At 46.3% G+C, this 21,568-nt stretch overlaps 10 non-coding genes across 10 annotated transcripts; all 10 read left to right on the top strand.

Moving 5' to 3' along the window:
• The first annotated feature begins 69 nt into the window (after positions 1-69).
• On the top strand, positions 70-260 carry LOC130340762 (U2 spliceosomal RNA). Its single transcript, XR_008880820.1, has one exon. It is a non-coding gene; the product is annotated as a U2 spliceosomal RNA (small nuclear RNA).
• A 2,086-nt stretch (positions 261-2,346) lies between these two features.
• LOC130340760 (U2 spliceosomal RNA) lies at positions 2,347-2,537 on the top strand. The gene has a single exon (XR_008880818.1). It is a non-coding gene; the product is annotated as a U2 spliceosomal RNA (small nuclear RNA).
• A 2,087-nt stretch (positions 2,538-4,624) lies between these two features.
• On the top strand, positions 4,625-4,815 carry LOC130340759 (U2 spliceosomal RNA). Its single transcript, XR_008880817.1, has one exon. It is a non-coding gene; the product is annotated as a U2 spliceosomal RNA (small nuclear RNA).
• Positions 4,816-6,907: 2,092 nt separating this feature from the next.
• LOC130340758 (U2 spliceosomal RNA) lies at positions 6,908-7,098 on the top strand. Its single transcript, XR_008880816.1, has one exon. It is a non-coding gene; the product is annotated as a U2 spliceosomal RNA (small nuclear RNA).
• Positions 7,099-9,191: 2,093 nt separating this feature from the next.
• Positions 9,192-9,382, top strand: LOC130340757 (U2 spliceosomal RNA). Its single transcript, XR_008880815.1, has one exon. It is a non-coding gene; the product is annotated as a U2 spliceosomal RNA (small nuclear RNA).
• Positions 9,383-11,460: 2,078 nt separating this feature from the next.
• Positions 11,461-11,651, top strand: LOC130340756 (U2 spliceosomal RNA). Its single transcript, XR_008880814.1, has one exon. It is a non-coding gene; the product is annotated as a U2 spliceosomal RNA (small nuclear RNA).
• A 2,082-nt stretch (positions 11,652-13,733) lies between these two features.
• LOC130340755 (U2 spliceosomal RNA) lies at positions 13,734-13,924 on the top strand. The gene has a single exon (XR_008880813.1). It is a non-coding gene; the product is annotated as a U2 spliceosomal RNA (small nuclear RNA).
• A 2,077-nt stretch (positions 13,925-16,001) lies between these two features.
• LOC130340753 (U2 spliceosomal RNA) lies at positions 16,002-16,192 on the top strand. The gene has a single exon (XR_008880812.1). It is a non-coding gene; the product is annotated as a U2 spliceosomal RNA (small nuclear RNA).
• A 2,067-nt stretch (positions 16,193-18,259) lies between these two features.
• On the top strand, positions 18,260-18,450 carry LOC130340752 (U2 spliceosomal RNA). The gene has a single exon (XR_008880811.1). It is a non-coding gene; the product is annotated as a U2 spliceosomal RNA (small nuclear RNA).
• A 2,087-nt stretch (positions 18,451-20,537) lies between these two features.
• On the top strand, positions 20,538-20,728 carry LOC130340751 (U2 spliceosomal RNA). Its single transcript, XR_008880810.1, has one exon. It is a non-coding gene; the product is annotated as a U2 spliceosomal RNA (small nuclear RNA).
• Positions 20,729-21,568: the final 840 nt, after the last annotated feature.

Here is a 21,568-nt window from a genome sequence, read left to right as displayed (position 1 = left end):
GCCTCCCTGACAGCAAGCAGTGATAGTGCCCATGAAGGGGACCTTGTTGGGCCCGCCCCTTTCACGGTTATCGCTTCTCGGCCTTTTGGCTAAGATCAAGTGTAGTATCTGTTCTTATCAGTTTAATATCTGATACGTCCCCTATCTGGGGACCATATATTAAATGGATTTTTGAGAACGGGGGCCGATTTCGAAGCTTGCTTCCGTCGCCCTATGCATTGACCCGATATGGCAGTATCTTCGGGTACAGTGCACCACCCCCTTACAGGGTTAAAAAGAAAGATTCCTACTTTCATTGCTACCTGCTTGCTGGCTAGCCAGCTAGCCAGCCCTGTGGGCCTTGCTGCTGCTGCTGCTGCAGCCAAAAAACAAAAGGTGGTGCTGCTGCTGCTTCTGCTTCTGCTTGTGTCTGGCCGCTGTTGGAGCGTCCAGGCACAGGACTTCTGCTGCTGCTGACTAAATGGCCTCCTTAATTGGATCATTTGAGTAGCCAGCACACCTGTGCAGGTAGGGCATGACATGATAGGCAGCTGCCTTGATAGCGGGTGGGTGCTGAATGTTCCTAATTGACAAAATAAGATTAATGCTTATGAAGAAATATAAAATCTCATCCCTTCCCCAATATCGCGCCACACCCCTACCCCTTAATTCCCTGGTTGAACTTGATGGACATATGTCTTTTTTCGACCGTACTAACTATGTAACTATGTAACATAACATGGGGGGGGGGGGTCTCCTGGCTGTTCACACAGGTGTGTCATTGCTGTACATTGACCATGCATTGCTTCTGTGGTATTGCAAAGGCAAAGACAAATGCTTCCAGCCATCCATTGCACTAATGGATTGGTCATCAGCTGGCTGTCTATGTCCCGCATCAATATAGACCAAAGTACAGAGGGTTAGGCTATGCTATTGTGCACCTACCTGATGCATCAGAAGGTGCGAGGCCCTTGCTAAATTCTGTGCACAGACTTTGAGATCTATGCTTTAGACTGTATCTAAACCTGCTCCAACATGGACTGACATTCTGGCCTACTTTCAGCCGATGCGACTTGTCTGTCGCTGAACAGTCGCTTTTTATGTATTCAGCACCTATGTATAATGTTGTAAAAATGCTCTAGAAGCTAAAGTCGCAGAAATGTCACACATATTTGGCCTGCAACTTTCTGTGCGACAAATTCAGACAGGAAAAATCAGTATAAATCCTTAGAAAATTATCCCCCAGTGTCTCCATCTGCTGGCGGTATTGAATAAGCATTGCTGCACTGATGGGGTATGCATTAGACGAAAAAAAAGAAGAAAAAGAAGAATAATACGCCCAGAAAAGAGGCGAAAAGGAGAAAAACGTAAAAAAACGTGAAAAAAAAGTAAGAGGAAGAGAAGGGAAAAAAAGGTGGAAATGGGTTTAAAAGTGATTTCGGCGGAGAAATATATATATATATATATATATATATATATATATATATATATATACGCGCACACACACACATATATATAAACGTATTCTCCGTTGAGATATTGCAGCCGCTGCTGTGTCCAGGCCCAGGAGCCTTAGCACTGTGCTGTGATGTCACTCAATACCACTGACATCACTAGGTGTAAACAACATCTCTCCTTTGCTGTGTATGTGACTATGGAGCTGTTTGGTGATGTCGTCTATTATGGCCTTCATAGAAGCAACAGGAGATTGTTGCATCCATCTAGAACCCTCAGAACTACAGTGCTATGATGTCACTCACTTCCACAGGCCTTGCAGAGTGTAAACAACAACAACCCAGCTTTGTTGTGTATGTAACCATAGGGATTTGTGATGTCACCTAGAACCTTCACAGCAGCGACAGCTTTATGAGGAGCATCAGCACTGCTCTGCCTGAGCAGAACCATCACCGCCATAGGTTGTCAAATAACCCGGGTTTAACCCACACAGGTAAGTCCAATGGGGTGCAGGCATGTCCTCTATGCTTACAGCTTCCCGTGGGTGTTGGTTTGATACCGTTTGGGGACAGCCAAGGAGGCATCTGCAGGCAACAAAGGTAGGTGTGTGCTTGTGTGTGTGTTTCCTATGCAGATCCTAAGCCCAGTGTCACATGCAAGTAGGAGGAGTAAGAAGGGTTCCTGGCAAATCCGGGTTATGGATTGCATTTAAAAAGGCCCCGTGGGAGTGCAATGGGCCCCTGTCTTGCTGCTTAGCAATAATGGTATGGGTTTAGGTTCTGCTGTGTGTACTGGTGGTTGACTGCCCCCCAGCCCAGAGTGTGCATGGAAAATTGTCTGGCAGCCTCCCTGACAGCAAGCAGTGATAGTGCCCATGAAGGGGACCTTGTTGGGCCCGCCCCTTTCACGGTTATCGCTTCTCGGCCTTTTGGCTAAGATCAAGTGTAGTATCTGTTCTTATCAGTTTAATATCTGATACGTCCCCTATCTGGGGACCATATATTAAATGGATTTTTGAGAACGGGGGCCGATTTCGAAGCTTGCTTCCGTCGCCCTATGCATTGACCCGATATGGCAGTATCTTCGGGTACAGTGCACCACCCCCTTACAGGGTTAAAAAGAAAGATTCCTACTTTCATTGCTACCTGCTTGCTGGCTAGCCAGCTAGCCAGCCCTGTGGGCCTTGCTGCTGCTGCTGCTGCAGCCAAAAAACAAAAGGTGGTGCTGCTGCTGCTTCTGCTTCTGCTTGTGTCTGGCCGCTGTTGGAGCGTCCAGGCACAGGACTTCTGCTGCTGCTGACTAAATGGCCTCCTTAATTGGATCATTTGAGTAGCCAGCACACCTGTGCAGGTAGGGCATGACATGATAGGCAGCTGCCTTGATAGCGGGTGGGTGCTGAATGTTCCTAATTGACAAAATAAGATTAATGCTTATGAAGAAATATAAAATCTCATCCCTTCCCCAATATCGCGCCACACCCCTACCCCTTAATTCCCTGGTTGAACTTGATGGACATATGTCTTTTTTCGACCGTACTAACTATGTAACTATGTAACATAACATGGGGGGGGGGGGGTCTCCTGGCTGTTCACACAGGTGTGTCATTGCTGTACATTGACCATGCATTGCTTCTGTGGTATTGCAAAGGCAAAGACAAATGCTTCCAGCCATCCATTGCACTAATGGATTGGTCATCAGCTGGCTGTCTATGTCCCGCATCAATATAGACCAAAGTACAGAGGGTTAGGCTATGCTATTGTGCACCTACCTGATGCATCAGAAGGTGCGAGGCCCTTGCTAAATTCTGTGCACAGACTTTGAGATCTATGCTTTAGACTGTATCTAAACCTGCTCCAACATGGACTGACATTCTGGCCTACTTTCAGCCGATGCGACTTGTCTGTCGCTGAACAGTCGCTTTTTATGTATTCAGCACCTATGTATAATGTTGTAAAAATGCTCTAGAAGCTAAAGTCGCAGAAATGTCACACATATTTGGCCTGCAACTTTCTGTGCGACAAATTCAGACAGGAAAAATCAGTATAAATCCTTAGAAAATTATCCCCCAGTGTCTCCATCTGCTGGCGGTATTGAATAAGCATTGCTGCACTGATGGGGTATGCATTAGACGAAAAAAAAGAAGAAAAAGAAGAATAATACGCCCAGAAAAGAGGCGAAAAGGAGAAAAACGTAAAAAAACGTGAAAAAAAAGTAAGAGGAAGAGAAGGGAAAAAAAGGTGGAAATGGGTTTAAAAGTGATTTCGGCGGAGAAATATATATATATATATATATATATATATATATATATATATATATACGCGCACACACACACATATATATAAACGTATTCTCCGTTGAGATATTGCAGCCGCTGCTGTGTCCAGGCCCAGGAGCCTTAGCACTGTGCTGTGATGTCACTCAATACCACTGACATCACTAGGTGTAAACAACATCTCTCCTTTGCTGTGTATGTGACTATGGAGCTGTTTGGTGATGTCGTCTATTATGGCCTTCATAGAAGCAACAGGAGATTGTTGCATCCATCTAGAACCCTCAGAACTACAGTGCTATGATGTCACTCACTTCCACAGGCCTTGCAGAGTGTAAACAACAACAACCCAGCTTTGTTGTGTATGTAACCATAGGGATTTGTGATGTCACCTAGAACCTTCACAGCAGCGACAGCTTTATGAGGAGCATCAGCACTGCTCTGCCTGAGCAGAACCATCACCGCCATAGGTTGTCAAATAACCCGGGTTTAACCCACACAGGTAAGTCCAATGGGGTGCAGGCATGTCCTCTATGCTTACAGCTTCCCGTGGGTGTTGGTTTGATACCGTTTGGGGACAGCCAAGGAGGCATCTGCAGGCAACAAAGGTAGGTGTGTGCTTGTGTGTGTGTTTCCTATGCAGATCCTAAGCCCAGTGTCACATGCAAGTAGGAGGAGTAAGAAGGGTTCCTGGCAAATCCGGGTTATGGATTGCATTTAAAAAGGCCCCGTGGGAGTGCAATGGGCCCCTGTCTTGCTGCTTAGCAATAATGGTATGGGTTTAGGTTCTGCTGTGTGTACTGGTGGTTGACTGCCCCCCAGCCCAGAGTGTGCATGGAAAATTGTCTGGCAGCCTCCCTGACAGCAAGCAGTGATAGTGCCCATGAAGGGGACCTTGTTGGGCCCGCCCCTTTCACGGTTATCGCTTCTCGGCCTTTTGGCTAAGATCAAGTGTAGTATCTGTTCTTATCAGTTTAATATCTGATACGTCCCCTATCTGGGGACCATATATTAAATGGATTTTTGAGAACGGGGGCCGATTTCGAAGCTTGCTTCCGTCGCCCTATGCATTGACCCGATATGGCAGTATCTTCGGGTACAGTGCACCACCCCCTTACAGGGTTAAAAAGAAAGATTCCTACTTTCATTGCTACCTGCTTGCTGGCTAGCCAGCTAGCCAGCCCTGTGGGCCTTGCTGCTGCTGCTGCTGCAGCCAAAAAACAAAAGGTGGTGCTGCTGCTGCTGCTGCTTCTGCTTCTGCTTGTGTCTGGCCGCTGTTGGAGCGTCCAGGCACAGGACTTCTGCTGCTGCTGACTAAATGGCCTCCTTAATTGGATCATTTGAGTAGCCAGCACACCTGTGCAGGTAGGGCATGACATGATAGGCAGCTGCCTTGATAGCGGGTGGGTGCTGAATGTTCCTAATTGACAAAATAAGATTAATGCTTATGAAGAAATATAAAATCTCATCCCTTCCCCAATATCGCGCCACACCCCTACCCCTTAATTCCCTGGTTGAACTTGATGGACATATGTCTTTTTTCGACCGTACTAACTATGTAACTATGTAACATAACATGGGGGGGGGGGGGTCTCCTGGCTGTTCACACAGGTGTGTCATTGCTGTACATTGACCATGCATTGCTTCTGTGGTATTGCAAAGGCAAAGACAAATGCTTCCAGCCATCCATTGCACTAATGGATTGGTCATCAGCTGGCTGTCTATGTCCCGCATCAATATAGACCAAAGTACAGAGGGTTAGGCTATGCTATTGTGCACCTACCTGATGCATCAGAAGGTGCGAGGCCCTTGCTAAATTCTGTGCACAGACTTTGAGATCTATGCTTTAGACTGTATCTAAACCTGCTCCAACATGGACTGACATTCTGGCCTACTTTCAGCCGATGCGACTTGTCTGTCGCTGAACAGTCGCTTTTTATGTATTCAGCACCTATGTATAATGTTGTAAAAATGCTCTAGAAGCTAAAGTCGCAGAAATGTCACACATATTTGGCCTGCAACTTTCTGTGCGACAAATTCAGACAGGAAAAATCAGTATAAATCCTTAGAAAATTATCCCCCAGTGTCTCCATCTGCTGGCGGTATTGAATAAGCATTGCTGCACTGATGGGGTATGCATTAGACGAAAAAAAAGAAGAAAAAGAAGAATAATACGCCCAGAAAAGAGGCGAAAAGGAGAAAAACGTAAAAAAACGTGAAAAAAAAGTAAGAGGAAGAGAAGGGAAAAAAAGGTGGAAATGGGTTTAAAAGTGATTTCGGCGGAGAATATATATATATATATATATATATATATATATATATATATATATACGCGCACACACACACATATATATAAACGTATTCTCCGTTGAGATATTGCAGCCGCTGCTGTGTCCAGGCCCAGGAGCCTTAGCACTGTGCTGTGATGTCACTCAATACCACTGACATCACTAGGTGTAAACAACATCTCTCCTTTGCTGTGTATGTGACTATGGAGCTGTTTGGTGATGTCGTCTATTATGGCCTTCATAGAAGCAACAGGAGATTGTTGCATCCATCTAGAACCCTCAGAACTACAGTGCTATGATGTCACTCACTTCCACAGGCCTTGCAGAGTGTAAACAACAACAACCCAGCTTTGTTGTGTATGTAACCATAGGGATTTGTGATGTCACCTAGAACCTTCACAGCAGCGACAGCTTTATGAGGAGCATCAGCACTGCTCTGCCTGAGCAGAACCATCACCGCCATAGGTTGTCAAATAACCCGGGTTTAACCCACACAGGTAAGTCCAATGGGGTGCAGGCATGTCCTCTATGCTTACAGCTTCCCGTGGGTGTTGGTTTGATACCGTTTGGGGACAGCCAAGGAGGCATCTGCAGGCAACAAAGGTAGGTGTGTGCTTGTGTGTGTGTTTCCTATGCAGATCCTAAGCCCAGTGTCACATGCAAGTAGGAGGAGTAAGAAGGGTTCCTGGCAAATCCGGGTTATGGATTGCATTTAAAAAGGCCCCGTGGGAGTGCAATGGGCCCCTGTCTTGCTGCTTAGCAATAATGGTATGGGTTTAGGTTCTGCTGTGTGTACTGGTGGTTGACTGCCCCCCAGCCCAGAGTGTGCATGGAAAATTGTCTGGCAGCCTCCCTGACAGCAAGCAGTGATAGTGCCCATGAAGGGGACCTTGTTGGGCCCGCCCCTTTCACGGTTATCGCTTCTCGGCCTTTTGGCTAAGATCAAGTGTAGTATCTGTTCTTATCAGTTTAATATCTGATACGTCCCCTATCTGGGGACCATATATTAAATGGATTTTTGAGAACGGGGGCCGATTTCGAAGCTTGCTTCCGTCGCCCTATGCATTGACCCGATATGGCAGTATCTTCGGGTACAGTGCACCACCCCCTTACAGGGTTAAAAAGAAAGATTCCTACTTTCATTGCTACCTGCTTGCTGGCTAGCCAGCTAGCCAGCCCTGTGGGCCTTGCTGCTGCTGCTGCTGCAGCCAAAAAACAAAAGGTGGTGCTGCTGCTGCTTCTGCTTCTGCTTGTGTCTGGCCGCTGTTGGAGCGTCCAGGCACAGGACTTCTGCTGCTGCTGACTAAATGGCCTCCTTAATTGGATCATTTGAGTAGCCAGCACACCTGTGCAGGTAGGGCATGACATGATAGGCAGCTGCCTTGATAGCGGGTGGGTGCTGAATGTTCCTAATTGACAAAATAAGATTAATGCTTATGAAGAAATATAAAATCTCATCCCTTCCCCAATATCGCGCCACACCCCTACCCCTTAATTCCCTGGTTGAACTTGATGGACATATGTCTTTTTTCGACCGTACTAACTATGTAACTATGTAACATAACATGGGGGGGGGGGGGTCTCCTGGCTGTTCACACAGGTGTGTCATTGCTGTACATTGACCATGCATTGCTTCTGTGGTATTGCAAAGGCAAAGACAAATGCTTCCAGCCATCCATTGCACTAATGGATTGGTCATCAGCTGGCTGTCTATGTCCCGCATCAATATAGACCAAAGTACAGAGGGTTAGGCTATGCTATTGTGCACCTACCTGATGCATCAGAAGGTGCGAGGCCCTTGCTAAATTCTGTGCACAGACTTTGAGATCTATGCTTTAGACTGTATCTAAACCTGCTCCAACATGGACTGACATTCTGGCCTACTTTCAGCCGATGCGACTTGTCTGTCGCTGAACAGTCGCTTTTTATGTATTCAGCACCTATGTATAATGTTGTAAAAATGCTCTAGAAGCTAAAGTCGCAGAAATGTCACACATATTTGGCCTGCAACTTTCTGTGCGACAAATTCAGACAGGAAAAATCAGTATAAATCCTTAGAAAATTATCCCCCAGTGTCTCCATCTGCTGGCGGTATTGAATAAGCATTGCTGCACTGATGGGGTATGCATTAGACGAAAAAAAAGAAGAAAAAGAAGAATAATACGCCCAGAAAAGAGGCGAAAAGGAGAAAAACGTAAAAAAACGTGAAAAAAAAGTAAGAGGAAGAGAAGGGAAAAAAAGGTGGAAATGGGTTTAAAAGTGATTTCGGCGGAGAAATATATATATATATATATATATATATATATATATATATATATACGCGCACACACACACATATATATAAACGTATTCTCCGTTGAGATATTGCAGCCGCTGCTGTGTCCAGGCCCAGGAGCCTTAGCACTGTGCTGTGATGTCACTCAATACCACTGACATCACTAGGTGTAAACAACATCTCTCCTTTGCTGTGTATGTGACTATGGAGCTGTGGAGCTGTTTGGTGATGTCGTCTATTATGGCCTTCATAGAAGCAACAGGAGATTGTTGCATCCATCTAGAACCCTCAGAACTACAGTGCTATGATGTCACTCACTTCCACAGGCCTTGCAGAGTGTAAACAACAACAACCCAGCTTTGTTGTGTATGTAACCATAGGGATTTGTGATGTCACCTAGAACCTTCACAGCAGCGACAGCTTTATGAGGAGCATCAGCACTGCTCTGCCTGAGCAGAACCATCACCGCCATAGGTTGTCAAATAACCCGGGTTTAACCCACACAGGTAAGTCCAATGGGGTGCAGGCATGTCCTCTATGCTTACAGCTTCCCGTGGGTGTTGGTTTGATACCGTTTGGGGACAGCCAAGGAGGCATCTGCAGGCAACAAAGGTAGGTGTGTGCTTGTGTGTGTGTTTCCTATGCAGATCCTAAGCCCAGTGTCACATGCAAGTAGGAGGAGTAAGAAGGGTTCCTGGCAAATCCGGGTTATGGATTGCATTTAAAAAGGCCCCGTGGGAGTGCAATGGGCCCCTGTCTTGCTGCTTAGCAATAATGGTATGGGTTTAGGTTCTGCTGTGTGTACTGGTGGTTGACTGCCCCCCAGCCCAGAGTGTGCATGGAAAATTGTCTGGCAGCCTCCCTGACAGCAAGCAGTGATAGTGCCCATGAAGGGGACCTTGTTGGGCCCGCCCCTTTCACGGTTATCGCTTCTCGGCCTTTTGGCTAAGATCAAGTGTAGTATCTGTTCTTATCAGTTTAATATCTGATACGTCCCCTATCTGGGGACCATATATTAAATGGATTTTTGAGAACGGGGGCCGATTTCGAAGCTTGCTTCCGTCGCCCTATGCATTGACCCGATATGGCAGTATCTTCGGGTACAGTGCACCACCCCCTTACAGGGTTAAAAAGAAAGATTCCTACTTTCATTGCTACCTGCTTGCTGGCTAGCCAGCTAGCCAGCCCTGTGGGCCTTGCTGCTGCTGCTGCTGCAGCCAAAAAACAAAAGGTGGTGCTGCTGCTGCTTCTGCTTCTGCTTGTGTCTGGCCGCTGTTGGAGCGTCCAGGCACAGGACTTCTGCTGCTGCTGACTAAATGGCCTCCTTAATTGGATCATTTGAGTAGCCAGCACACCTGTGCAGGTAGGGCATGACATGATAGGCAGCTGCCTTGATAGCGGGTGGGTGCTGAATGTTCCTAATTGACAAAATAAGATTAATGCTTATGAAGAAATATAAAATCTCATCCCTTCCCCAATATCGCGCCACACCCCTACCCCTTAATTCCCTGGTTGAACTTGATGGACATATGTCTTTTTTCGACCGTACTAACTATGTAACTATGTAACATAACATGGGGGGGGGGGGTCTCCTGGCTGTTCACACAGGTGTGTCATTGCTGTACATTGACCATGCATTGCTTCTGTGGTATTGCAAAGACAAATGCTTCCAGCCATCCATTGCACTAATGGATTGGTCATCAGCTGGCTGTCTATGTCCCGCATCAATATAGACCAAAGTACAGAGGGTTAGGCTATGCTATTGTGCACCTACCTGATGCATCAGAAGGTGCGAGGCCCTTGCTAAATTCTGTGCACAGACTTTGAGATCTATGCTTTAGACTGTATCTAAACCTGCTCCAACATGGACTGACATTCTGGCCTACTTTCAGCCGATGCGACTTGTCTGTCGCTGAACAGTCGCTTTTTATGTATTCAGCACCTATGTATAATGTTGTAAAAATGCTCTAGAAGCTAAAGTCGCAGAAATGTCACACATATTTGGCCTGCAACTTTCTGTGCGACAAATTCAGACAGGAAAAATCAGTATAAATCCTTAGAAAATTATCCCCCAGTGTCTCCATCTGCTGGCGGTATTGAATAAGCATTGCTGCACTGATGGGGTATGCATTAGACGAAAAAAAAGAAGAAAAAGAAGAATAATACGCCCAGAAAAGAGGCGAAAAGGAGAAAAACGTAAAAAAACGTGAAAAAAAAGTAAGAGGAAGAGAAGGGAAAAAAAGGTGGAAATGGGTTTAAAAGTGATTTCGGCGGAGAAATATATATATATATATATATATATATATATATATATATATATACGCGCACACACACACATATATATAAACGTATTCTCCGTTGAGATATTGCAGCCGCTGCTGTGTCCAGGCCCAGGAGCCTTAGCACTGTGCTGTGATGTCACTCAATACCACTGACATCACTAGGTGTAAACAACATCTCTCCTTTGCTGTGTATGTGACTATGGAGCTGTTTGGTGATGTCGTCTATTATGGCCTTCATAGAAGCAACAGGAGATTGTTGCATCCATCTAGAACCCTCAGAACTACAGTGCTATGATGTCACTCACTTCCACAGGCCTTGCAGAGTGTAAACAACAACAACCCAGCTTTGTTGTGTATGTAACCATAGGGATTTGTGATGTCACCTAGAACCTTCACAGCAGCGACAGCTTTATGAGGAGCATCAGCACTGCTCTGCCTGAGCAGAACCATCACCGCCATAGGTTGTCAAATAACCCGGGTTTAACCCACACAGGTAAGTCCAATGGGGTGCAGGCATGTCCTCTATGCTTACAGCTTCCCGTGGGTGTTGGTTTGATACCGTTTGGGGACAGCCAAGGAGGCATCTGCAGGCAACAAAGGTAGGTGTGTGCTTGTGTGTGTGTTTCCTATGCAGATCCTAAGCCCAGTGTCACATGCAAGTAGGAGGAGTAAGAAGGGTTCCTGGCAAATCCGGGTTATGGATTGCATTTAAAAAGGCCCCGTGGGAGTGCAATGGGCCCCTGTCTTGCTGCTTAGCAATAATGGTATGGGTTTAGGTTCTGCTGTGTGTACTGGTGGTTGACTGCCCCCCAGCCCAGAGTGTGCATGGAAAATTGTCTGGCAGCCTCCCTGACAGCAAGCAGTGATAGTGCCCATGAAGGGGACCTTGTTGGGCCCGCCCCTTTCACGGTTATCGCTTCTCGGCCTTTTGGCTAAGATCAAGTGTAGTATCTGTTCTTATCAGTTTAATATCTGATACGTCCCCTATCTGGGGACCATATATTAAATGGATTTTTGAGAACGGGGGCCGATTTCGAAGCTTGCTTCCGTCGCCCTATGCATTGACCCGATATGGCAGTATCTTCGGGTACAGTGCACCACCCCCTTACAGGGTTAAAAAGAAAGATTCCTACTTTCATTGCTACCTGCTTGCTGGCTAGCCAGCTAGCCAGCCCTGTGGGCCTTGCTGCTGCTGCTGCTGCAGCCAAAAAACAAAAGGTGGTGCTGCTGCTGCTTCTGCTTCTGCTTGTGTCTGGCCGCTGTTGGAGCGTCCAGGCACAGGACTTCTGCTGCTGCTGACTAAATGGCCTCCTTAATTGGATCATTTGAGTAGCCAGCACACCTGTGCAGGTAGGGCATGACATGATAGGCAGCTGCCTTGATAGCGGGTGGGTGCTGAATGTTCCTAATTGACAAAATAAGATTAATGCTTATGAAGAAATATAAAATCTCATCCCTTCCCCAATATCGCGCCACACCCCTACCCCTTAATTCCCTGGTTGAACTTGATGGACATATGTCTTTTTTCGACCGTACTAACTATGTAACTATGTAACATAACATGGGGGGGGGGGGGTCTCCTGGCTGTTCACACAGGTGTGTCATTGCTGTACATTGACCATGCATTGCTTCTGTGGTATTGCAAAGGCAAAGACAAATGCTTCCAGCCATCCATTGCACTAATGGATTGGTCATCAGCTGGCTGTCTATGTCCCGCATCAATATAGACCAAAGTACAGAGGGTTAGGCTATGCTATTGTGCACCTACCTGATGCATCAGAAGGTGCGAGGCCCTTGCTAAATTCTGTGCACAGACTTTGAGATCTATGCTTTAGACTGTATCTAAACCTGCTCCAACATGGACTGACATTCTGGCCTACTTTCAGCCGATGCGACTTGTCTGTCGCTGAACAGTCGCATTTTATGTATTCAGCACCTATGTATAATGTTGTAAAAATGCTCTAGAAGCTAAAGTCGCAGAAATGTCACACATATTTGGCCTGCAACTTTCTGTGCGACAAATTCAGACAGGAAAAATCAGTATAAATCCTTAGAAAATTATCCCCCAGTGTCTCCATCTGCTGGCGGTATTGAATAAGCATTGCTGCACTGATGGGGTATGCATTAGACGAAAAAAAAGAAGAAAAAGAAGAATAATACGCCCAGAAAAGAGGCGAAAAGGAGAAAAACGTAAAAAAACGTGAAAAAAAAGTAAGAGGAAGAGAAGGGAAAAAAGGTGGAAATGGGTTTAAAAGTGATTTCGGCGGAGATATATATATATATATATATATATATATATATATATATATACGCGCACACACACACATATATATATAAACGTATTCTCCGTTGAGATATTGCAGCCGCTGCTGTGTCCAGGCCCAGGAGCCTTAGCACTGTGCTGTGATGTCACTCAATACCACTGACATCACTAGGTGTAAACAACATCTCTCCTTTGCTGTGTATGTGACTATGGAGCTGTTTGGTGATGTCGTCTATTATGGCCTTCATAGAAGCAACAGGAGATTGTTGCATCCATCTAGAACCCTCAGAACTACAGTGCTATGATGTCACTCACTTCCACAGGCCTTGCAGAGTGTAAACAACAACAACCCAGCTTTGTTGTGTATGTAACCATAGGGATTTGTGATGTCACCTAGAACCTTCACAGCAGCGACAGCTTTATGAGGAGCATCAGCACTGCTCTGCCTGAGCAGAACCATCACCGCCATAGGTTGTCAAATAACCCGGGTTTAACCCACACAGGTAAGTCCAATGGGGTGCAGGCATGTCCTCTATGCTTACAGCTTCCCGTGGGTGTTGGTTTGATACCGTTTGGGGACAGCCAAGGAGGCATCTGCAGGCAACAAAGGTAGGTGTGTGCTTGTGTGTGTGTTTCCTATGCAGATCCTAAGCCCAGTGTCACATGCAAGTAGGAGGAGTAAGAAGGGTTCCTGGCAAATCCGGGTTATGGATTGCATTTAAAAAGGCCCCGTGGGAGTGCAATGGGCCCCTGTCTTGCTGCTTAGCAATAATGGTATGGGTTTAGGTTCTGCTGTGTGTACTGGTGGTTGACTGCCCCCCAGCCCAGAGTGTGCATGGAAAATTGTCTGGCAGCCTCCCTGACAGCAAGCAGTGATAGTGCCCATGAAGGGGACCTTGTTGGGCCCGCCCCTTTCACGGTTATCGCTTCTCGGCCTTTTGGCTAAGATCAAGTGTAGTATCTGTTCTTATCAGTTTAATATCTGATACGTCCCCTATCTGGGGACCATATATTAAATGGATTTTTGAGAACGGGGGCCGATTTCGAAGCTTGCTTCCGTCGCCCTATGCATTGACCCGATATGGCAGTATCTTCGGGTACAGTGCACCACCCCCTTACAGGGTTAAAAAGAAAGATTCCTACTTTCATTGCTACCTGCTTGCTGGCTAGCCAGCTAGCCAGCCCTGTGGGCCTTGCTGCTGCTGCTGCTGCAGCCAAAAAACAAAAGGTGGTGCTGCTGCTGCTTCTGCTTCTGCTTGTGTCTGGCCGCTGTTGGAGCGTCCAGGCACAGGACTTCTGCTGCTGCTGACTAAATGGCCTCCTTAATTGGATCATTTGAGTAGCCAGCACACCTGTGCAGGTAGGGCATGACATGATAGGCAGCTGCCTTGATAGCGGGTGGGTGCTGAATGTTCCTAATTGACAAAATAAGATTAATGCTTATGAAGAAATATAAAATCTCATCCCTTCCCCAATATCGCGCCACACCCCTACCCCTTAATTCCCTGGTTGAACTTGATGGACATATGTCTTTTTTCGACCGTACTAACTATGTAACTATGTAACATAACATGGGGGGGGGGGGTCTCCTGGCTGTTCACACAGGTGTGTCATTGCTGTACATTGACCATGCATTGCTTCTGTGGTATTGCAAAGACAAATGCTTCCAGCCATCCATTGCACTAATGGATTGGTCATCAGCTGGCTGTCTATGTCCCGCATCAATATAGACCAAAGTACAGAGGGTTAGGCTATGCTATTGTGCACCTACCTGATGCATCAGAAGGTGCGAGGCCCTTGCTAAATTCTGTGCACAGACTTTGAGATCTATGCTTTAGACTGTATCTAAACCTGCTCCAACATGGACTGACATTCTGGCCTACTTTCAGCCGATGCGACTTGTCTGTCGCTGAACAGTCGCTTTTTATGTATTCAGCACCTATGTATAATGTTGTAAAAATGCTCTAGAAGCTAAAGTCGCAGAAATGTCACACATATTTGGCCTGCAACTTTCTGTGCGACAAATTCAGACAGGAAAAATCAGTATAAATCCTTAGAAAATTATCCCCCAGTGTCTCCATCTGCTGGCGGTATTGAATAAGCATTGCTGCACTGATGGGGTATGCATTAGACGAAAAAAAAGAAGAAAAAGAAGAATAATACGCCCAGAAAAGAGGCGAAAAGGAGAAAAACGTAAAAAAACGTGAAAAAAAAGTAAGAGGAAGAGAAGGGAAAAAAAGGTGGAAATGGGTTTAAAAGTGATTTCGGCGGAGAAATATTATATATATATATATATATATATATATATATATATATACGCGCACACACACACATATATATAAACGTATTCTCCGTTGAGATATTGCAGCCGCTGCTGTGTCCAGGCCCAGGAGCCTTAGCACTGTGCTGTGATGTCACTCAATACCACTGACATCACTAGGTGTAAACAACATCTCTCCTTTGCTGTGTATGTGACTATGGAGCTGTTTGGTGATGTCGTCTATTATGGCCTTCATAGAAGCAACAGGAGATTGTTGCATCCATCTAGAACCCTCAGAACTACAGTGCTATGATGTCACTCACTTCCACAGGCCTTGCAGAGTGTAAACAACAACAACCCAGCTTTGTTGTGTATGTAACCATAGGGATTTGTGATGTCACCTAGAACCTTCACAGCAGCGACAGCTTTATGAGGAGCATCAGCACTGCTCTGCCTGAGCAGAACCATCACCGCCATAGGTTGTCAAATAACCCGGGTTTAACCCACACAGGTAAGTCCAATGGGGTGCAGGCATGTCCTCTATGCTTACAGCTTCCCGTGGGTGTTGGTTTGATACCGTTTGGGGACAGCCAAGGAGGCATCTGCAGGCAACAAAGGTAGGTGTGTGCTTGTGTGTGTGTTTCCTATGCAGATCCTAAGCCCAGTGTCACATGCAAGTAGGAGGAGTAAGAAGGGTTCCTGGCAAATCCGGGTTATGGATTGCATTTAAAAAGGCCCCGTGGGAGTGCAATGGGCCCCTGTCTTGCTGCTTAGCAATAATGGTATGGGTTTAGGTTCTGCTGTGTGTACTGGTGGTTGACTGCCCCCCAGCCCAGAGTGTGCATGGAAAATTGTCTGGCAGCCTCCCTGACAGCAAGCAGTGATAGTGCCCATGAAGGGGACCTTGTTGGGCCCGCCCCTTTCACGGTTATCGCTTCTCGGCCTTTTGGCTAAGATCAAGTGTAGTATCTGTTCTTATCAGTTTAATATCTGATACGTCCCCTATCTGGGGACCATATATTAAATGGATTTTTGAGAACGGGGGCCGATTTCGAAGCTTGCTTCCGTCGCCCTATGCATTGACCCGATATGGCAGTATCTTCGGGTACAGTGCACCACCCCCTTACAGGGTTAAAAAGAAAGATTCCTACTTTCATTGCTACCTGCTTGCTGGCTAGCCAGCTAGCCAGCCCTGTGGGCCTTGCTGCTGCTGCTGCTGCAGCCAAAAAACAAAAGGTGGTGCTGCTGCTGCTTCTGCTTCTGCTTGTGTCTGGCCGCTGTTGGAGCGTCCAGGCACAGGACTTCTGCTGCTGCTGACTAAATGGCCTCCTTAATTGGATCATTTGAGTAGCCAGCACACCTGTGCAGGTAGGGCATGACATGATAGGCAGCTGCCTTGATAGCGGGTGGGTGCTGAATGTTCCTAATTGACAAAATAAGATTAATGCTTATGAAGAAATATAAAATCTCATCCCTTCCCCAATATCGCGCCACACCCCTACCCCTTAATTCCCTGGTTGAACTTGATGGACATATGTCTTTTTTCGACCGTACTAACTATGTAACTATGTAACATAACATGGGGGGGGGGGGGTCTCCTGGCTGTTCACACAGGTGTGTCATTGCTGTACATTGACCATGCATTGCTTCTGTGGTATTGCAAAGGCAAAGACAAATGCTTCCAGCCATCCATTGCACTAATGGATTGGTCATCAGCTGGCTGTCTATGTCCCGCATCAATATAGACCAAAGTACAGAGGGTTAGGCTATGCTATTGTGCACCTACCTGATGCATCAGAAGGTGCGAGGCCCTTGCTAAATTCTGTGCACAGACTTTGAGATCTATGCTTTAGACTGTATCTAAACCTGCTCCAACATGGACTGACATTCTGGCCTACTTTCAGCCGATGCGACTTGTCTGTCGCTGAACAGTCGCTTTTTATGTATTCAGCACCTATGTATAATGTTGTAAAAATGCTCTAGAAGCTAAAGTCGCAGAAATGTCACACATATTTGGCCTGCAACTTTCTGTGCGACAAATTCAGACAGGAAAAATCAGTATAAATCCTTAGAAAATTATCCCCCAGTGTCTCCATCTGCTGGCGGTATTGAATAAGCATTGCTGCACTGATGGGGTATGCATTAGACGAAAAAAAAGAAGAAAAAGAAGAATAATACGCCCAGAAAAGAGGCGAAAAGGAGAAAAACGTAAAAAAACGTGAAAAAAAAGTAAGAGGAAGAGAAGGGAAAAAAAGGTGGAAATGGGTTTAAAAGTGATTTCGGCGGAGAAATATATATATATATATATATATATACGCGCACACACACACATATATATAAACGTATTCTCCGTTGAGATATTGCAGCCGCTGCTGTGTCCAGGCCCAGGAGCCTTAGCACTGTGCTGTGATGTCACTCAATACCACTGACATCACTAGGTGTAAACAACATCTCTCCTTTGCTGTGTATGTGACTATGGAGCTGTTTGGTGATGTCGTCTATTATGGCCTTCATAGAAGCAACAGGAGATTGTTGCATCCATCTAGAACCCTCAGAACTACAGTGCTATGATGTCACTCACTTCCACAGGCCTTGCAGAGTGTAAACAACAACAACCCAGCTTTGTTGTGTATGTAACCATAGGGATTTGTGATGTCACCTAGAACCTTCACAGCAGCGACAGCTTTATGAGGAGCATCAGCACTGCTCTGCCTGAGCAGAACCATCACCGCCATAGGTTGTCAAATAACCCGGGTTTAACCCACACAGGTAAGTCCAATGGGGTGCAGGCATGTCCTCTATGCTTACAGCTTCCCGTGGGTGTTGGTTTGATACCGTTTGGGGACAGCCAAGGAGGCATCTGCAGGCAACAAAGGTAGGTGTGTGCTTGTGTGTGTGTTTCCTATGCAGATCCTAAGCCCAGTGTCACATGCAAGTAGGAGGAGTAAGAAGGGTTCCTGGCAAATCCGGGTTATGGATTGCATTTAAAAAGGCCCCGTGGGAGTGCAATGGGCCCCTGTCTTGCTGCTTAGCAATAATGGTATGGGTTTAGGTTCTGCTGTGTGTACTGGTGGTTGACTGCCCCCCAGCCCAGAGTGTGCATGGAAAATTGTCTGGCAGCCTCCCTGACAGCAAGCAGTGATAGTGCCCATGAAGGGGACCTTGTTGGGCCCGCCCCTTTCACGGTTATCGCTTCTCGGCCTTTTGGCTAAGATCAAGTGTAGTATCTGTTCTTATCAGTTTAATATCTGATACGTCCCCTATCTGGGGACCATATATTAAATGGATTTTTGAGAACGGGGGCCGATTTCGAAGCTTGCTTCCGTCGCCCTATGCATTGACCCGATATGGCAGTATCTTCGGGTACAGTGCACCACCCCCTTACAGGGTTAAAAAGAAAGATTCCTACTTTCATTGCTACCTGCTTGCTGGCTAGCCAGCTAGCCAGCCCTGTGGGCCTTGCTGCTGCTGCTGCTGCAGCCAAAAAACAAAAGGTGGTGCTGCTGCTGCTTCTGCTTCTGCTTGTGTCTGGCCGCTGTTGGAGCGTCCAGGCACAGGACTTCTGCTGCTGCTGACTAAATGGCCTCCTTAATTGGATCATTTGAGTAGCCAGCACACCTGTGCAGGTAGGGCATGACATGATAGGCAGCTGCCTTGATAGCGGGTGGGTGCTGAATGTTCCTAATTGACAAAATAAGATTAATGCTTATGAAGAAATATAAAATCTCATCCCTTCCCCAATATCGCGCCACACCCCTACCCCTTAATTCCCTGGTTGAACTTGATGGACATATGTCTTTTTTCGACCGTACTAACTATGTAACTATGTAACATAACATGGGGGGGGGGGGTCTCCTGGCTGTTCACACAGGTGTGTCATTGCTGTACATTGACCATGCATTGCTTCTGTGGTATTGCAAAGGCAAAGACAAATGCTTCCAGCCATCCATTGCACTAATGGATTGGTCATCAGCTGGCTGTCTATGTCCCGCATCAATATAGACCAAAGTACAGAGGGTTAGGCTATGCTATTGTGCACCTACCTGATGCATCAGAAGGTGCGAGGCCCTTGCTAAATTCTGTGCACAGACTTTGAGATCTATGCTTTAGACTGTATCTAAACCTGCTCCAACATGGACTGACATTCTGGCCTACTTTCAGCCGATGCGACTTGTCTGTCGCTGAACAGTCGCTTTTTATGTATTCAGCACCTATGTATAATGTTGTAAAAATGCTCTAGAAGCTAAAGTCGCAGAAATGTCACACATATTTGGCCTGCAACTTTCTGTGCGACAAATTCAGACAGGAAAAATCAGTATAAATCCTTAGAAAATTATCCCCCAGTGTCTCCATCTGCTGGCGGTATTGAATAAGCATTGCTGCACTGATGGGGTATGCATTAGACGAAAAAAAAGAAGAAAAAGAAGAATAATACGCCCAGAAAAGAGGCGAAAAGGAGAAAAACGTAAAAAAACGTGAAAAAAAAGTAAGAGGAAGAGAAGGGAAAAAAAGGTGGAAATGGGTTTAAAAGTGATTTCGGCGGAGAATATATATATATATATATATATATATATATATATATATATATATATACGCGCACACACACACATATATATAAACGTATTCTCCGTTGAGATATTGCAGCCGCTGCTGTGTCCAGGCCCAGGAGCCTTAGCACTGTGCTGTGATGTCACTCAATACCACTGACATCACTAGGTGTAAACAACATCTCTCCTTTGCTGTGTATGTGACTATGGAGCTGTTTGGTGATGTCGTCTATTATGGCCTTCATAGAAGCAACAGGAGATTGTTGCATCCATCTAGAACCCTCAGAACTACAGTGCTATGATGTCACTCACTTCCACAGGCCTTGCAGAGTGTAAACAACAACAACCCAGCTTTGTTGTGTATGTAACCATAGGGATTTGTGATGTCACCTAGAACCTTCACAGCAGCGACAGCTTTATGAGGAGCATCAGCACTGCTCTGCCTGAGCAGAACCATCACCGCCATAGGTTGTCAAATAACCCGGGTTTAACCCACACAGGTAAGTCCAATGGGGTGCAGGCATGTCCTCTATGCTTACAGCTTCCCGTGGGTGTTGGTTTGATACCGTTTGGGGACAGCCAAGGAGGCATCTGCAGGCAACAAAGGTAGGTGTGTGCTTGTGTGTGTGTTTCCTATGCAGATCCTAAGCCCAGTGTCACATGCAAGTAGGAGGAGTAAGAAGGGTTCCTGGCAAATCCGGGTTATGGATTGCATTTAAAAAGGCCCCGTGGGAGTGCAATGGGCCCCTGTCTTGCTGCTTAGCAATAATGGTATGGGTTTAGGTTCTGCTGTGTGTACTGGTGGTTGACTGCCCCCCAGCCCAGAGTGTGCATGGAAAATTGTCTGGCAGCCTCCCTGACAGCAAGCAGTGATAGTGCCCATGAAGGGGACCTTGTTGGGCCCGCCCCTTTCACGGTTATCGCTTCTCGGCCTTTTGGCTAAGATCAAGTGTAGTATCTGTTCTTATCAGTTTAATATCTGATACGTCCCCTATCTGGGGACCATATATTAAATGGATTTTTGAGAACGGGGGCCGATTTCGAAGCTTGCTTCCGTCGCCCTATGCATTGACCCGATATGGCAGTATCTTCGGGTACAGTGCACCACCCCCTTACAGGGTTAAAAAGAAAGATTCCTACTTTCATTGCTACCTGCTTGCTGGCTAGCCAGCTAGCCAGCCCTGTGGGCCTTGCTGCTGCTGCTGCTGCAGCCAAAAAACAAAAGGTGGTGCTGCTGCTGCTTCTGCTTCTGCTTGTGTCTGGCCGCTGTTGGAGCGTCCAGGCACAGGACTTCTGCTGCTGCTGACTAAATGGCCTCCTTAATTGGATCATTTGAGTAGCCAGCACACCTGTGCAGGTAGGGCATGACATGATAGGCAGCTGCCTTGATAGCGGGTGGGTGCTGAATGTTCCTAATTGACAAAATAAGATTAATGCTTATGAAGAAATATAAAATCTCATCCCCCTTCCCCAATATCGCGCCACACCCCTACCCCTTAATTCCCTGGTTGAACTTGATGGACATATGTCTTTTTTCGACCGTACTAACTATGTAACTATGTAACATAACATGGGGGGGGGGGGTCTCCTGGCTGTTCACACAGGTGTGTCATTGCTGTACATTGACCATGCATTGCTTCTGTGGTATTGCAAAGGCAAAGACAAATGCTTCCAGCCATCCATTGCACTAATGGATTGGTCATCAGCTGGCTGTCTATGTCCCGCATCAATATAGACCAAAGTACAGAGGGTTAGGCTATGCTATTGTGCACCTACCTGATGCATCAGAAGGTGCGAGGCCCTTGCTAAATTCTGTGCACAGACTTTGAGATCTATGCTTTAGACTGTATCTAAACCTGCTCCAACATGGACTGACATTCTGGCCTACTTTCAGCCGATGCGACTTGTCTGTCGCTGAACAGTCGCTTTTTATGTATTCAGCACCTATGT

The sequence above is a fragment of the Hyla sarda genome, unplaced genomic scaffold, assembly GCF_029499605.1.
Source record: "Hyla sarda isolate aHylSar1 unplaced genomic scaffold, aHylSar1.hap1 scaffold_599, whole genome shotgun sequence".
In the NCBI taxonomy this organism is placed as follows: domain Eukaryota; kingdom Metazoa; phylum Chordata; class Amphibia; order Anura; family Hylidae; genus Hyla; species Hyla sarda.
Note: the sequence above shows the minus strand (reverse complement) of the source record. Positions and strands in the feature narration are given on the sequence as shown.